Here is a 19,687-nt window from a genome sequence, read left to right as displayed (position 1 = left end):
GCTTCTTAAGTAGTGGGTAAATTACATTTTTGAAAAGAGAATCAAGTTGTATTTTGATGGGTTATTTTTTCATGTGAAACATTATGCTCAAATCTTAAATTTGGTAGTCCAAGATGGGCGTTTTATTTGGTTGTATTTGAAAAATTAATAGAAAAATTAATAATTTAAAAAAGACCATGCTCGTTTTTTGAAATTTGACAAAATATTAATGGCTTTAGGTATTAAAACTAGTCGGTTATTATATACTGATGTGAAAAATTTGATGGAACACGATACACTGAATTTATGAATCGGCTCTTCATTACAAATCCATATGTGAAAGATTAGAGAAATACTAGTATTATACCCGTGCGTTGCAACGGTGACATATTATAAGAAACAAATATATCAATAAAAAATAATAATTACTAAAAATCAAGACACATGTTAATAAAAAAATTTATATGATTCTGTATTTTTAATTATCTTTAATCGTGATATATGATAACAATTTGATGATGTGGTGACTCTTTATTTTTAAGTACTAATGATATCAAATAATAGCTCAACTCGAATCTAATATCAAATATCATACAAACAATTCAATATCGACATATAATATGATATCAAAAAATATAAATAAAAAGTGTTATCGTGTGTATGTATATGATATATACACACACACACATATTATATTATAAGAGAAATATATATTCACACACACGTTCCAATTTATATTCTTCTTTGTTTCCAATTTATATTATTTTTCTTCTTTGTTTCCAATTTAGAATACACACACACGCATTGATATATTATATATTGAAAATATATTCTAAATTGCCCACACCAATATGTATAGAAACAAAGAAAGAGAAATAAGGAAATAAAAAAAAAATTGATTTCCATTGTGATCCGTATATAAACGAAGAAGTGTTACACTAAGGGGCACCTCTAATTGAACAACAACTGAAAATTAATTGCAATTGAAAGTAAAAGAGATGAGTTTAGAGAAATTGACACGCGGGATGATAACGGAGTTCGGTAAAACAATGGCCTACGTCTCCGGGGCGTCGCAACCTCTTTCTAGGTGCGCCTTTCTATTACCCAATATGAAAGGATTACAATTGTGAACCGTGAGCCCTTACAAAACGGGAAGTCACGGCCAACGAGAGATGAGCGCCGGCGAGCCTTTACAACCAAGGGAAGTCACACGAGCTACTCAAGAACAAGAGAAACACTCAATAGATCACTCTAACCTAATCTAATTAGAGATTAGTGAAGTGGATTTGAGGTTGTTTGAGATTGATTGAGAGATATTGAAGTTTTAAGCTCAATCAACAATGGTGGAACCAAGCTCTCAGAAAATTGCCTCTTTTGAAGTTTAGGGACGGCTAGGTTAGATTTGAAAGTGATCCCTTCGGTCTATTTATAGTGGCAGCTCAAAAATGAGCTAATTGAGCTAAAACGTTATAACGTTTTCCAGAAACGTTGGTAACGTTTTATGAGTCTTCAAAAGTCCGAGAGCTGTACCAAAACGTTACACAAACGTTTCAAAAACGTTACAACGTTTATAAAACGTTACATAACGTTTTGCACTGTAAAAAACTTGATCAAAATCAGGAATTTCTGAAGTTTGGAAATTAATTAAAACGTTACCAACGTTTTAAAACGTTCAGAAAACGTTACCAACGTTTTAAAACGTTACAGCACCGTTTTTTGACTTTTTTTGACTTTTTTTTTACTTTGATCGAGTTGTTTCACAGCGTTTTCTTAAGGTATAATCGTTATAACGTTTTACAAACGTTACCAATGTTTTTATCCTGTTGAAACAACATCAAAAACACTTTACCAAGTTTAGATTTTACAATTTACATTCTTGATAAGTCTTCATGATTTCTTCAGTTCAAGTATTCCATATTGCAATTCCATTTGACTTGAACCTGCATAATTCTAAAATAGAAGAAATCGTAAAATTCAATAATTGTATGTTTTTGCAAATTAGTCAAATAGACTAAAAGGATTATTGCTAGAACAACAATCTCCCCCTTTTGACGATTTGCAAAAACATACAATGCGAGTAAGTGCATAAATGAGAAATTTTTTTTTTTTTTCAATTTGGTTTACCCAATTGTTATTTTGCACGTTTAGCAATTTCTTCCATTTTTGGAAATCGACGAAAGGGAGAAAAATTAGCACAAATTAAGATTGCTCCCCCTCAAAATATGCACTCCCCCTCAATTTAGTAATATGATACCGATAATTCACAAATGAGATAAAATTGAGGGATTACTCTAATACTTCATGTCAAACATTTTACAAATCCATTTAAATGTCGCAATTTTAAAGCAATGATTATCAATCGACAAATCAATTCAATGCATATCAATTCATATAAAATAATTCAATTCATGCATTTCTATATATCACACAACTTGTCAAGATTCTAAGATACACAATTCTACTCATTCAACAATTTTGCAATTTAACCCTTGACAAGTTATCAATTCACACAATTCAAATAATTCATACATCTCATACATACCAACAACAAATACCAAATTAACTAAGATATAGCAATTCAAGCAATTAACATTTTTGCATTCAAACCCTTAACAAGTTCACAATTCATGAGACTCAACAATTCAAGGATTTCGTGAAAATATTGACAATTTGGTTTTTAGTGTCGATATGTATGAGTCATAGCTAACACAAATATTTTTATTTTGCTTAGTTTTATGGCACTAGTGTTGTCACACATAATTGGTATGTAGCGGAAGCGAATTTCATAATTATGCAGAGTTTAGATTGCGCATAATATTTGTGTGTAACAACAACTATCAATGATCCAAGCATTTTGTTTATGAGATGCAATCAATCACTCCTACAATAGTATACATTAGTTATTGTTGAGTTAGTAACTAACACATACGTTGTTTAATCTCCCCCTTGATTTTTGGCAAATTGAATAAATTAGGGGAGATTATGTATGAATCTAAGCTAGTTTAACTTTAGGAACCCAAACAACATTTGAGTTGTTGTCTCCATTCCTAAACCTACACTCTAAGGAGGTATGGCCAATTTTGCAACAATAATTACAAAATGTAATTGATGGCTTTTGAGCAATAGAACCTTGCTTGAAAGCAGATTGGTATTGATGCTTAATTTCATGCATGCTACAACTACGACTATCATGAGACCTATTTGCAACTTTAGATGTGACACTCTTAGTTTTGTTGAAATCAAATCGATTATGATGTTGGGGAACATCTCTAGCTACACCATTTCTTTGAGTTTGGTTTTGTAAAGCATTTTTATTTTTAAGTTCATAAAACCATCCATCGGGTCCTTTGAAATAAGTTTTGTTTGACCCCTTTGGATTAAACATGTTCTTATCACTATTTTGAAAAGTATTTTTGTTCTTGAAATTTCTTTTATTGTACTTATACCTAAATGCATAATTTGGTGACTTTTTATCTTGTTTAGCATTTGAGGCATGAGAAGACTTCAATTTGGATGACTCCTTGTTCAAGGGAGTTAAACCCTTTTTGGTAAAGAATTGATAAGTTGAGTATTGCTCACAATTAAACTTAAGTTTGGCATTTGGAATACTTGAAGTTTGAGAATGTTCCCCTTTTTCTTTTGGGCCTTTTATGTGATTGGATTTAAATGAGGATTTATCCTTCTCAAATCCAAGACCAACTCTATCTATTTTATGATAAGATTGATCATGTATCAAATTACTCACATAATAAGGATCTAGACTAGTGACATTTGAAGATTCACTAGGAGACCTTAATGCCCTATTTTCGGTCTCTAAGGTTTGAACTTTAACCTTTAATATGCCTATTTTACCTATGTGCGATGTTTTTAAATTCCTAACTTCACATTCTAACATGTCATTTTTAGCAATCAATTTTTTAATAATACATTCCTTTTCAACCAAAATTCTATTGGACTCATCAAGGAGAGATTGTAATTTTGATTCATCATCATAGCATGATATACTCTCATTTTTGAAAATGCTTGACTCATTGATTTCTAACCGATTGGTGTACAAGTTATTTTCGGTCTCATCAATGGTACCATTGTATTCTTCACCACCTTCTTCCTCATCGGTCAATTCATCTTCGGACTCAATACCATCAAGACCCCAATTTAAATGTACCTCATTAGCGGAGCTAGTTGAGGCTTCGATTCCATCATCGCCCTTCTTGATGTTCCTTGATTTCACAAGGTCTATGAGAAATTCGATAGTGGTCTCGTCGGTGATGTTCTTGCTTGCAATAATTGAGTCCACATCAATTGCTGAGGGACCTTCATCTACATTTGCCGTCAACGCAAGATTGAGATCTTGTTCATCCATCTTTGTCTTACTCATTTTAATCTGGGCATTTACTTCAAATCGATTGGTTAGATCCTCCCATATTTCATGGGCACTACACGAATCATTAATTAATAATGAGATAGATTCACTAACCGAATTAATTATATAATTTATTGCAATTAGATTAATTTGCTTTTCAAGTTTGGATGTGGCGGTCACATTATTATTGTCATCAATTTTCGGTTCATATCCATTTTCTACAATGTCCCAAACCTCATTGGTTTTAAAAAATTGAATCATAAGATTTTTCCAATGACTAAAATTGTTGGTTGTATTACCGAAAATTGGGGGTTCTCTCACACATCTATAAGGTGTCATTTCCCAAGTTGATCTAACTCAAACTAAGTGAGTCTTAATTTGAGCAACTTGCTCTGATACCACTTTGTTACACTAAGGGGCACCTCTAATTGAACAAAAACTGAAAATTAATTGCAATTGAAAGTAAAAGAGATGAGTTTAGAGAAATTGACACGCGGGATGATAACGGAGTTCGGTAAAACAATGGCCTACGTCTCCGGGGCGTCGCAACCTCTTTAATTGAAGAAGAAATAAGAAAATGGAAGGTGGAGTCTTCTCAATTGAAGAAGAGATATATGGAAACAAAGAAATAAGGAAACAGATAAATATATCGCTAAATTTCAAAATTTGTTCAATTTTAATTGTAACGTATCGTGTGGCAGCACATGTAGTGAGTATGTTTTTAACTAAATTTAGACTTCTATACATAAAACAGATGCATTTAATCAAAATAAGACAAATTATGTAATTGGAGGGCTGAGATCAAATTCGAAGTTTTATCTTTCAATCGTAGCCGTCGGCGGATCGGACACCCAACGTGCATAATAATAGAATGGAGATAAGATTTTCATTTCTTTGTTGTCGTTGAATATTATTGTTTCAATTAAAAAAAAATCTTAATTTTTGTATTGTTTATACATGTTGAAAATTAATAAACAAAACACTAGATTGGAGATACTATATTGTATAAACTAAGCAAAACTCAAAAGTGAATTTTTACAAGAAAAAAATACTCTCTAAATTTTTTATTTATTTTCCATTTATTAGATATTTTTATAACGACTATATTAGTTTGTACACTTCACTTTTACATTCTGTTTTTATTAATCGTATGTTGTATGAAGCTAAAATTTCAATGCTCTCTTTTTTTTTACGAAGAAGACAGAGATCCTTTAAACACAACAGTCACTGAGTGCGTATCCTATGAGATATCTATATCTGAACTTTTGTGTGATCGACATGTACGGTGCCTATTCGGGGATGGCACGTGTACGATATAATTTGTGCTTTGAGATTCGTGCATAATGTATTTGAACAGTTGAGATTTTGCAAAAAAAACACACACTCAAAGTTTGAGATATGTCAGAGGATCCGAATTAAGGCCCCAATAATTTGGAATTCACATCCTCTCAGGTTACCAGACTGAGTACAATTGAATCGGATGGGCCAAATTTTTTTTTAACTTGGCACGAATCTCAAAGCTCAAATAATACTGCCCCTCATTCATCCTGAAGCAAGAACTGGATGAAATTAAATCTGGGCCGTCATTTCAATTGTGTTGAGTCAGGTACCCTGGAGGATACGGATCCAATAATTTGGACGGCCTAAAGCCCAAAGGCTTTGGCAATGTACCAATGTTTGAAGGCCCAAATATAATACTTCCGGCCCAAAAATATTTCTCTTTGTTTTTCCTAGAACTATTTTTTTTTATAAGATAATGACGGTCAAATTTTAATATCTATAAAATTTTTATTCGAGTTTTAAATATGCGATTACTATTTTTTTTTCAAACTTAATTTTTTAAATTTCAATATGTAATATTGTGATGAATCTCAATTTCAAATAAATATATTCTTTTCCACGTCATGAAGAAAACATCATTTTCCATTTATCCTTGGCAATTGGTGCTCAGGAGCTTTTCTCAACAAAATAAAAAGCATCCAACTTATGAAGGCCTCATGCAAGTGCAATAATTCAAAATTAAAATATGTATATTGCAGAATAATGAAACAATAATTTTTATAATTTATTGAAATATTCCTTTCAAGTACAATAATCCAAAATAATCTCCATATAAAATATAAATAGTTGAATACCATTGGACAAGTTGGGTTTGAATTTAGTGGTTCAGATATTAAATCCCAATTTCAAATTAAGTATGCCTGTAGCTATATATAGCTATAATTTAATTACATTTCAATAAAATTTAATTCTATAAAATATTTTTTCTTTTTTTTTGCCGAATCATCAACAATAACCTAATCACCTACCCAAAAATTAATCTAAATATTTAAAAACATCACAAAAGAGATATGGTTTGCATTTTTGTCTTTGAAAAAAAAAACAGTGGTGAGTTGGAACATAGTGGTTTTGAGATTAAATAAATATACACTAGGCTCCAATTGGGTATAAATTAAGGTAAGCTTTTGATTGTACAGACTTGTTTAAATTACTTATAAAAAAAATTATCTCTTTTGTCTTTCTTTATCATAATTTAATTTTATAAGTAAGTAAATATCAAATCAGCAAATAAAATGACAATATGGCTAACCTAATAAAGGGTAACAAACAAATTTAGCTGTGTAGGAATCTAGTGGTGGTTGAAATATTGATATCAAATTAAAATGCCTATATTGATGCATGCTTTAAGTAAGATTTTGATAATATTATAACAATGCATCTTTCATCAAGACTATATATATGTTATTTCAATTTCTCTTGCAAGCCACGATAAGATTTATAAATGTTCATAATCGAAGACATCGGTATGATGGATTGTTGGAAAAAAAATGGCTTGTGTTAAATAATTTCATAGAAGAAAAAAAAAAAAAAAGGTTCTTAGAAAGCATCGTTATTCATTGATGAAAAAAAAAAAAAACCATAATTACTGTATTTTAATCTGACTGACCTCGGATCTGTATCCTCTCTAATACTGTAGATTAAATCTCAGTTGCTTTGAAATTCGGGCTAGAGCAAGAACAATATTATTGAACTTTGAGATTTGTGCCAAATTTAAAACGAACGGCTCGGATCTACTAATCGTAAAATATTCCCTTTTCAACACCACCCATTCTCAGACAAGCATCCTCTCCAATATGTGTAACAGATTCCCTTTACTTTACAGTTTGGGATTAACTCTCAGTCGCTTTGAGATTCGAGCTAGCGCAAGGGTAGTATTATTGGGCTTTGAGATTCGTGCGAAGTTGAAAAGAACGGCCCAGATCCAATAATTCTAAAAGATTCTCTATTACGGTACCGGGGAGGATCTTAATTCACCCACCCACCCGAAATTAAAATGTTTATCTTACTTTCAAAGTAATCTGAACCGTTCATTTTAAATGAGATATGTGATCCATAATTTGAAGCAAAATGGAGCAGGAAAGTATTGGTGCATTAAAAGTTTGAAACCCCCACTCTTATAGCATTTAATAATTACTGTTAGTATTAGGAGGGGGTTAAAATGCACCATCCCCTCATATTTTCATTTTCAAAGTTCAAATAGTCTATTCAAACTTTCCAACGTGTTCTTTATATTAAAATGTGCTTAGAGACCAAAATTTACATTTTTTTGAAATTTTTTTTACTAATTTTTCAGAATTTTTGAAAATCACCACTTTGCTGAACTTTTTTTTTATTGTTTAGTTCAATCAAAAATTCTGAAAAAATAGTAAAAAATTTCCAAAAAATGTAAAATTTGGTCTCCAAGCACATTTTAATATGAAGAACACGTTGAAAGCTTCGAATCAATTATTTAAACTTTGAAAATGAAGATATAAGAGGAGGGTGCATGTTTGGAGTACAAAATGGAGGATGCATTTTAACCCTCGTCTAGTATTAGTAAAGTTTACACAAACTAAAAACTTTCTACCTATTTAAAATAATAATAACGAATTCTAAAAAAAATGCAAAATTTGATCTTCAAACACATTTTAATATTAAAATTATGTTGAATGGTTTAGATTGACTATCTGAACTTAAAAAATGAAAATAAAACGTGAAATAAAACTTGATATTAACTTTGTAAAGTACATTAGTCCAAATTCTAATTTGAATCTAGGTTATTAATGCTCTCAACAGAATCAGATTTATTTGTTCAAGGAGTAGGTCTGATTTTACTCTCTTAGCTTAATTCATCTTGATTGAATTTGCCGAAATTTTTATTTATAACATATTTAAAAAATAAAAAAATTATGTTTTGTGGAGAGTTTCAAATACACCAAGAATGCAAAATGGTTTGGCAGTCCCATTCTTAAAAGGCTGCAGATTGGTTTGAAAGTCCTCCGAAAATCCAAAAATATACTATGATATTAAATGTATTTAGATTTTTGAGGGCCTCCAAATCAATCAGAATCCTCAAAAATGGAGTCGCCAAACCATTCTGCGGCCTGGATGTTTTGGTTTATTTTAGTTTTGAATATGGTATAAATAAGAAATTCGGTTGAATTTGGTAAGATAGTTTCTAGTACAACCCAACAATAATTTGCTTGAATTTGCTGTGAAATTTCAAGATCTTATTTTCTTGATGAAGTATAAAGGATTAGAATCATATGAATATATCAAGCTATAAATCATTTCTAAACCATCATTAATATGGATTTCACTAATCTGAATTAATGATCGAATCGAAAAATAAAATCTTGATTTTTTAGGAATATAAAATCGTTAAAACAATTAAATTAATTGCAAGAGTGCAGTACTTTTTTAAAATTAATTTCTATTATATCTATTTTAATTTTATTCTAATTTTGGGAATATAAATGCTCTTACACTTTTTTTGAAATGACCGCTGATAAATAAATAAAATTTTATGGGCTTCTTGTTGATGGGCGAAACAAATTATATATTTCAATTTTTCATCTCATCAAAACATGTGCAATAAAATAATGGTGATTACTTCAACTTTTTGCGGCCATTTTTATTAATATCCCTAAAACAAATCAAAATTTTAAAAATAACCCTGCTCACAATTTTTTTTTAAAAATGCCCTGACCGCCTGGGCCCAGGGCGGCCCAAAATACCCAGTGAGGCGCCAGGCCCTGGGGCGCCCCATAAGGCAAGTGAGGCGCCAGCCCCCAGGGCGCCCCATGGTGTTTTTTTTTTTTTATATAGATCTTAGTATTTTTATTTGAAGAATTTTGTGAAAAAAATGGATTAATCTGGACCGCACATCTTAATGGGTAATTTGACTAATCTGGACCGTCGGTTAAAGGATTTTCATGCAATTGACTTCTCTGAAAATAATGCAGCCCATGTTCAACCTAAATACCAGGAATTTAAAATTCATAAAATCCAAATACATTACTAAATAATACAGTACCGTCGAGTCCATAGAATAAGGTAACATAAAATTCATACAGCAACAACCAGTTAAAATACTACAACAACATACAATTGGGGTCTAAGCCTTACGAGATGAGGAGCTTGCTCCCTTTTTTTCCTCAGCCCGACGGACGCACGCAGGACACTCCCACGTAGTGAGACGAGCGTCATTCAGCGGGTCTGCATGCGGGTCCATGCAATTGGGATGAACAGCTTTGCCACATTTATAACAGAAGAACATATCCACCATATCTCCCTTCAGCTCACATAAGCAGCACTGTCCCCATCCAGGTGGAGGGACCCTGTCCACCCAGCCTTCCATCAGCATTTTTCTAATTGATGGATCAAGAGTGCTCAGAAATTCTTCATTATTTTTGGGTGAAAACAATATTTCCAAATTCCTCATCGCGTAGGCTTCAGCCGTCCAAAAATTATTAATGAGTGCTCTTTTTGCTTTGTGTTCGGTTTCAGTTCTTCCTCTATTTTTTTCAACTTTGGGTGCCATTATAACTAGGGTTTCAAGTGACAGCAATTGATTAGGAAGGTTAATTATGTGCGTAATTAAATACTAACTGTACAGTAATCAACTACTAATTAGAAAATATTTAAAAAATAATTGACATAAATATTTTAAAAATAATTAAAAGAAATATTTACAAAATAATTACAAAAAATATTTACAAAATAATTAAAAAAATATTTAAATTATCTGTAGCTGTAGTCGCCCAGAAAATCGCCCGAAATCGCCTTGAGCGCTTTCTCCCTTCTCTCTGCCTTTGAGGTGGGAGGTAGACTGATGTTGGAGTGAGAAGAGAGAGAGAGAAAAAACGAATAAATAGGCATCCCTAGTGGACCGCCCGTGGCCCAGGCGGTCAGGACCCTAGCAAACCGCCCCTGTCACAGGCGGTCTGTTGGGAGTGTGGGTCGCAAATAGTGAAGAAATTGTAATTACTTGAATATAATTTCTTAGTTTGAATGTAATTACTTGAAGTATACTGTTAAGCTTTTAATTATATTGTTGAACTTTAATTGTATTGTTGAACTTTAATTGTATTGTTAAACTGTGTTATAATAAAGAAATGTAAAGTGCAAACAACATAATACCAACATGAACATAAAATAAAAAAACGTAATGTCAACATAATACAGCAGTCCCATAGTCAAAATACTATAGTCAGAAATATATCACAATAAACAAAAACTCTACAATCATCATCTTCGTCTCCTTCCGGATAGAGACAACCTAGGAGCCGCTACGCCCTTGCCATGCCTGTGCGGCTGCACGCGCCTCTGCGGACTCACATCTCGTAATGCATCCTCTCCCAAATCCTCCTCATCGTCTCCCATATCCTCGTCCTCATCCTCGTCCCCCGTATACATGTGCTGCGTACCTGTCCTGACTGCCCATGGATCAAATCCAGCAGCTGACTCTGCATTGGCGGGCTGTGTACGCAGCTCCCATGGATCTTGCTCCCAGCTTGCAGGATACGTGGAAGGAGGCGGTGTGCCAAATAATGCAGAGACAAAGCCATCTGCAGTCTGAGATGAACTCCCACCAGCCTCAAAGTCATGCTCCATCTCCACTCCATATCGTGGTCTGTGGGAGCCATACGCCTCTGCATCTGTATCTGCCAGGTCCAGCTCATTTATGCTAAATATGGGATCGGCATTCCAACGAGGTGCTCCATCCTAGATTAAAATAATGTTAGTTTTGCTACATACAAAGAACTCTGCAACAAATAATGGTATAATTGGTGACTGACCGTGCCAAGCTCTACTGCAACTCCGTATTTATTTTTATAAGCATCCTATCCTTGGGTATTCAACACCCAGTCGTGGAACGCCCAACCTGAGTCATCACCTGCATAATTGGAAGTTAACTGAGTTAGAACGAACAATTCAACGAAAATAAGAATATTGTGTGTGTCGTACTTTTAATATTAACTTGTAATTACCTGCAGGAGCTTGCGGCATCTCATCGCCGTAGACAGGGACTCGTTGATAATCTGGATTTCGCGGTGCAGACTTTATCTCCCGCCAATTGATGTTCTCCCCAGCATCGCGCAGCATGCCAACGAGGCGGCCTTCAAAACCGCCTGTCTCCACGATTGGTGCAGTGTGCTCGAGCATCTGGCATCCTATATATTGCCAAGCATCCTTCGCCATGCACGCCAAGCTGTGTCCAACTCCTCTCATAGCGGTCAACAGCTGCACACAACATGATTATGCCAACAGTAAGTAATTAAAATTTGCAATTTAAAATTAAAGTATGTTTCGGTTTTACTTACCGCGCGAGCATTGATCGGACCCCGGGGCATAATTGCTGGATGAATCCATCAGCCTACGTCGTAGGGTCTCGCCATAATGTCCTGTCAGGTAGACTAACGGCATGCCCCATCTCTGGTACCATACAGCATATCTCAGATCCCCGGGACCAGCACCCAACGATGTAGTACATGGCGGGCTCCATAAGTGCTGCTCCGGATGTCGAGCCCAGTTGTACTGCATGACGAAATGCTGGCTCCAGTCGACTTTAGACTTAGTGTGCGCCATTCTGCAAGTGCAATTAATTAGAAAGTAGAGAAACAGTGGATATATTAAAGTGATAATGAAATTAAGTAGATGGTACTTACTTGTGGAACTTGTCGGTAGCATCCTTGCCCATCAACGGGTGCTCCGGGATAAAAGCATCCAAGCCAAACTGTCGGGATACCCGGTCGGGGTAGTGGTACTCCACTATCCAGAAACAGACGACCGGTCCCCGATAATACCATAGATGTGTCTGCTCTAATGTCAGCGGGCTCAGCCATCTACGCTGATACCATGCACGATACGGAAACCAATCGATATTCCCATCTCGGAGCATGTGGAGCTGACCCCGGACATAAGAAATCCCCCTGCCCCTCTCTTCATGATCGTGATGACTGCCCCATATGGCAGCGTATGCGGGGCATCTGGCTGGCTCAAGGCCTCCCCAATCGGGATGCGGCAATGGTATGACTGGCCGGTTTATGGGCAGATGTGACCACGACCAATGCTGAAGCAGAAGAAGTGGTCCAAAAAGCTGTTTATTCTTGACCTGAAAATTTAACTTAAAATTAAAACTGGGTGCTTCTTATCCAACCTTCAATAACAACGTATATTAATACAGACTTACCAGACAAGCATGACAGAGGCCTCTGTATAAGTGGGCGAGGACAGCTCCACCCCAGTTCCATCTCGATTCTTTCTCCAGGTCCCTCAGCAGGGAGAGATACATCATCGGAACCGTGTCACCGCTGGAATCCTCGAACATGACAGCACCGCACAAATCCAGCACATATGCTCTAGTATACCTGCAATATAAAATAATCAATGTAAATAATTGAGACTGTTGAGCAACTACTAAGTTAATTTAAAGAGTGTAATAGTACCTCCTGACCGCCTCAATGTCATCAGTATCAACATCTATCTGATTCTGGAAGAAGTGAGACCGGAGTGCCTTTAGAGAAATGCAGTACCCGGAATAACGAAACTCCTCCTCCTCCCCCTTCTTCTTCTTATATTTCTTCTGCAGAGTCTTCGGATCACACCCTAACAACTCCGGTATCATCCTCTGCAGCTCTGGATGGTCTGAGATGCCACCTATGGGGTCGCCATCGATACGTAAACCCCATAAGGCGCTCACATCACCAAGGGTGACTGTCATCTCCCCGACCGGGAGATGAAATGTATAAGTCTCAGGTCGCCATCTCTCCGCTAGACCGTGCATCAGAGACACATCGATCTTACTCTGCGGCATGGTGGCAGGCTGGTACAACCCAAGGTTGAAGATGTATCGCTGCATTTCTCTATGTGGAACGAATGGAATCTCAGACCTGCGGTGCCTCACCGTAAGCATGACATCATCCTGTATTTATTATCAATTTGTCGTACTCAAATCGTGCCATTTTTGTAGTAACTCAACAGAATGTCATTTTTTTTAAGTATAAAAATCACGTACCTCAAGAGATGCCAATGAGACGCGGTGCTTAACATGATGGGTCCATAGAAGAGGACTAAATGTGTCAGGATCATGCACGCCATCTGGAAAATCGGCCTGAGACAACGGATCCGCTCCAGTCGGATCCTCAAAACCCCTGCCAGTCGTATCATCATACGACGACAGGCCCTCTCCAGTCGGATCCACCGAGGACGTGCCAGCTCCACTCGGATCCACAGTATCTGCACCCTCTGCAGGCTCAGCTCGTACTCCCCACCGTCTAACTCTAGGCATACTACATTTGCCAAAAAAATATTAATCAAAACATACAATTTATATAAATTTTTTTTAATAAGAATTGCATGTATATAATCCCAAAATAATTGTATGTAAATAAATTGCATGTATATGATGTTCATGCATATACAATTAATTTTGTTGCATGCATATGCATTTGCATGTATATACAATTAATTTACACTTTGCATGTAAGTAAATTGCATGCATATGCATTTTTTTTTTTACAAAAATTAATTTTGTTGAAAATAAATAAACTTTAAAAAAAAAAAGCATTTACAATTCTGGGTTTATTTTTTGGGTGTATATGCAATTTGTTTACAAAATTAATTTTGCATGTACATGCATTTTTTTTTTGTAAACAAATGAACTTTACAAAAAACAAAATTAATTTTAAAATATTTGCAGACCTAAATTTTAAAATTAAAAAAAATGAGATATACATGCAATTTACTTACAATAAAAAATATATATATATATCATTTTTAAACAAATATTGATATACTTCAAAATAATTAGTTTTACTTCAAATCTTTTATATTCATATATACATGTTTTTTATGAACTATCACAAAAATAATTTTCAAAAAATAAATATGCATATTTTTAAATCATAAACCCAACAACTAAATTCTTAAACAGTTCAACCATTTGAACCATAAATTCTAACCCTAAATTGAACCGTAAACCCTAAATTTTTAAGTAATTCACAATTTACAAACATAAACCCTAAATTTAATTATAAACCCTAAATTTTAAAAAAATTCACAATTCACAACTATAAACCATATGACATTCAAGCAATTTTACCATAAATCATAATCCTAAATTCAAGCAATTGAACCAATTCAACCAATTCAAGCAATCAAGCAATTCAACCATCTAATTCAAGCATCCAATCGAACCAATTCGACCAATTCAAGCATCCAATAGAACCAATTTGAGCATCCAATCGAACCAATTCGACCAAACGAACCAATTCGACCAACCGAACCAATTCATGTCATTGCCACAATTCAAGCATCCAATCGAACCAATTCGACCAATTCAATCAATTCAACTAATTACTCACGGTTAATCCTAAACATCGAATCGAACCAAACCGAATCACATTAACCCAAACCCTAAATCCTAATCGAATCAAAAAAAGAGAACTCACTTGTTCGATCAAGAGAGAAGCGAATCGAGGCGCGAGGCAGTGACGAGCGTGGTGCGAGGCAGCGAGGGGTCGGCCGGCAGGGCTTCCTTCTTCTCTTTTCCTCTTTTTTTTCGGGTTTTTTCGCGTGGAATGAAGGTAGAGAGGAGGGGGAAGAAGGGAGCTCACGGGTTAAAAACCTGGGCAGTGGGGCGCCCGTCCCTGGGGCGCCAGTCCCTGTGGCGCCTCACTTGTGGTATGGGCCGCCACAGCCCGTGGCGCCTCACATGGTATTTTGGGCCGCCCTAGGCCCAGGCAGTCAGGGCATTTTTAAAAAAAAATTGGAACCAGAGGCATTTTTAAAATTTTGATTTTTTTTAGGGATATTAATAAAAATGGCCGAACTTTTTGTCACCTCATCAATTAATGTGCTGTGGCTTCAAGATCCATTTTTTTTTATATATATATAAATAGAACTATGTAAAATTATTTAAACAAAATAAACACAAAGCGTTTAAAATTATAAAAAACAGCTCTACCTTAGCAGTGCTACGGTGAAGAGTGATTTATGAACTCATTTGATGAATATTTACTATTTATTTATTCATTCATTCTTTCTCTACTGTGGCATTTGTAATTTTTAGAACTCTTTACTAGTTTCGTTTAAACTATTTTATTTAGTTTTATTTTAAAAAATAATTCATTTTTTTGAATGAAGGACATGGCTTTTCATTTTCTAAAAGTTCCACAAAATTATGTCTTTTTTTTCTAAATAGATATTCGGTAATTTTGATTAAATGAGTATTCGGACAGCTAAAAAAGGTAAATTTATTATTTGTACTTAAAAATATTTTTAATTATTTTCTGCTGTTTAAATCAATTCAGTATGAACTTCCAATGAATCTTGAAGGCCTAAAAAAAGTTTTGAGAGAAAACCACCTGTTATTAATTATAACGTTTTAGTATAATAAATTGTGTAACGGGTGTATATCGTCATCACGGACATAAGTGACACGATTTGTGATAAATTTAAGAATAATTCGTGTTTTATTCGGTTTTTTTTTTTTTACGTTTTCGAACCAAACACCGAATAAAACGTAAAAAAATGCATAATATGTTTTATTCGCAAATCACGAATTATTTGCGAATAAAACGCAATTATTTTTTATTTTTTTAAAAAAAAAAATTTTTGGGGGTCTTTTTTTTCTTCCTTGTGGTACATAATTATTTTTTTATTATACCTTAATTATTTCTGAATCCCGAACTTTTAATCCTGCCGGACCGAAACAGAACTATTCATTTGTCACTATGATCACATATGAAATTTCTGTTTGCCCATAATAACCCGGGACATAATTTACACAAAAAATGTCATAGAAGACACATTCATTACTCTACCAGTGGTACTTTAGTAATTAATTCAAACACTGAGCGTAATTAAAATATTTGTTTTTAAAGTTTTAAAATTGCAAAAAAGGACAAAAGAGTAGTTCTATAGTGCGCCAAAGGCCGGTCGTTGGTCGCTTGAATAGCAAGAATTCATTAATTTTTTAATTAAAATTTAATCTTTGGAAACAATTTTTTAATTCAAAAGTCTCCTTTCTTCTTCCTAATTTACCCTTTATAAAATTTTATAATATTTCTATCATAATGGACGGTCTAAAATATGATTTCCATCACACGGCATGTCTCCATTTTTGTTTCTTATTTGATTAAAATAATAGAAAGAAATCTCAATGCTTATCTTGACAGCATTTTATAATTGTTCTGTCTATTTTTTATCATTTTGCTTTTATATTGCTAAATAATATATTTAATAAAAGGAATCTTTTAGCTGTTTAGCTTTAACTTTCATAATTGGCCTTCCTACTAAAATATTTTTTTCATTTTTTTGTCTTACATTTTTCTAATTTAATAACTGATCTTCAATTATATGGTATCTTGTTAATTATTTTTAATTATTGAATGATATCTTTTTGTATGATTTTCATTGTAGCAAAATAACTTGTTATTGTTGAATTTATTTTTTTTTCTTCGTGGAACAAATTTAATTTTTATTTATTTCCTGAATTTTCTTTCAGTCCTCAAAATGGAATTATATATTGATTATTTTTTTTTCTTTAACGCTAAATGAACGGTCAAGATGTCTACATGAGCCAAGAGATTCCATTATGTCGGTGGAAGCAAGTTGAAAAAAAATATATTGGCAATAAGTATTAACAAAAGATTAAATGTAAGAGCGATGACCAAATTTTATTATAATTTACAGAATAATTAATGTGTTTCGTGTTTTCCAATAAATGCCTGGACATTGGTAGGTAATATTTTATTTTAAATTGTAAGATATATTTTTCGGAATAGTGTTTATATATCTTATTTGATTATGTCTTTATTATGATTCTATTTTTAAAATTTTAACGACTTATGTTTTAAGACACAAATTTCAAAAATACAATTGATAGACATCATTTGTATTAATTTCTCTATGCATTTGTGTGTGTGTGTGTGATTATAGTATTTTGATTTTGTGTTAATTGGTAACAATCGCTTGTAAAAATACATGAACGTGAATATTTTTTTAACATTGATTTTTTAAGTTGTTAATTCAAATATAAAAAGGTCCAAAAAGTGATAAATTTTTAAGTGCGCATAGAAAAAAAATATCATAACTATTTTTTTTTTGCATATGACTTTAAATATTTATTAGAAAATTAAAAGATTGAGGCAAAGTAAAAAAAAAAAAAATCATTTGAATCCTCCTCATTCTTTTTAAGTCGTCAAACATTTTAGAGAGAATTTCATGTATGCCCCTCAAAAATGTGGAAATTACTTATTCCCCATCTAAAATTCACAATATCAAAATGTACCCATTTATTTTTTTTTCTATTAAAACTATTTTTTAATTTATGAAATACTCATTTTACTCTCCATTAAAATACATAAACTAGTAGTACGTTTCAGAAAAAAATACCAATCTTCTAATTGATCGGTTTCTAAAGACAAATGGATCATTTCACTACTTCTACGCTTACACTAGCATATACCTAAATGTTACTGCATAATCATTAGAAGTATAGAAATGACCAATTTGCCATTGAAAAACTGTTCAATTAGAAAACTAATATTTTTCTAAAACATGCTATATATTGTTTTTTTTTTTAATAAAGAGTAAAATGACTACTTCATAAATAGAAAATATATTAAAACGGATAAATTTCTTTTGTGAGTATTTGAATTTTAGAAGGATAAATATGATATTATGAATTTCAGAGAGAGAAATATGTTATTTCCAAGTTTTTGAAGGGTACATGTATAGTAGATGTAATGGGGATCCAGATTTAATATTATGTATAACATAAATTATTCGTTGCTTGCTTGGAATTTCAATTTTAGAGTTTTGATCGGCTTATCTGAACAATTTAATATAATCAGAAGCTCATCTTAGAGTTTAAAATTTTAAATTATTTTTGTTATTTATTGGATAGGTGAAAAATTAAAAATTCAAAAAAAATTCAGACAAATTAAACACACCACTTTATTTTTATTTTTTTTAATTTAATACGTAAATAAATGGCCTTTGCTGATTTAGAAATCCAGCACGAATCTTATAGTAGATTTTGAAATTTGAGCAGAATCAATGGGTAAATATTTTTTACAGAGCTGCTTTGGCTCACTGCAGAGCATGAAGCATATCCAATTCTGTTTTGATTCTATAGTCCGTGTGCTGTATGATGCCAGAACTGTTCCGTTTAAATCTTTACCCATAACAGTGGTACTTTGATATGAATTTAGTGTTAGATCTCTAATTCTAATATTTTCAATGCTTAGATAAAATAAATAAATTACATTGAACGGTTTGAATCAGCAAAACTTCAAAATGTAAATTTAGTACCGTAAGATAGTCTAACTTATTTATATTTTTATGTATTTTTTTTTTTACAATATATATCTCATATAAATATGCTGCTGTAGTATCGGATAATTCATACAAAGCTCACTAATTTTGTCTCGTATGATAAATTTCTATTTTTAATTTTTTTCCTTTTATGTTACTTAAATTTTATTTATTGTAATTAGATCATTTCATTACTTTGTCATCTGAAAAATAATAATAGATTGGAAACACTTTTTTTTAATCATAAATATACATTTTACTACTGCAACTTGTCATCTGAAAAATAATAAATATACTTTTGATTTGGAGTCAATAATATAGGGTTTAGGACTTCGGCTCCTATAATATATAGTGTAGGTATAATATAGTTAGTATTATTATTATTATTATTATTATTATTATTATTATTATTATTATTATAATTATTTTATTGGTATTTCTCTTGATGGATATGTTAAAATATGCTTGCAGATCAAATTTTATATTTTTTGAATTTTTTTTACTATTTATTAAGTATTTAACAAAATCGCTATATTCAGACTGTTGAATTTTTGTACCCATCTTAATAAATAGTAAACAAATTCAGAAAAAATATAAAAATTGATCTACAAGCACATTTTAACATATTCATCAAGTTGAACGGTTTGGATCGACTGTTTGGACTTTGAAAACGCACAGTGTCATCCGATCCCTCCTATT

At 32.8% G+C, this 19,687-nt stretch overlaps 1 long non-coding RNA gene across 1 annotated transcript; it reads right to left on the bottom strand.

Moving 5' to 3' along the window:
* Window positions 1–11,462: 11,462 nt before the first annotated feature.
* LOC144572381 (uncharacterized) lies at window positions 11,463–11,881 on the bottom strand. Its single transcript, XR_013517718.1, has 2 exons — window positions 11,656–11,881; window positions 11,463–11,561 (listed from the first exon to the last, which is right to left on the bottom strand). It is a non-coding gene; the product is annotated as an uncharacterized LOC144572381 (long non-coding RNA).
* Window positions 11,882–19,687: the final 7,806 nt, after the last annotated feature.

This window comes from Carex rostrata, chromosome 20, assembly GCF_964058835.1.
Source record: "Carex rostrata chromosome 20, lpCarRost1.2, whole genome shotgun sequence".
Taxonomy (NCBI): Eukaryota; Viridiplantae; Streptophyta; class Magnoliopsida; order Poales; family Cyperaceae; genus Carex; species Carex rostrata.
Note: the sequence above shows the minus strand (reverse complement) of the source record. Positions and strands in the feature narration are given on the sequence as shown.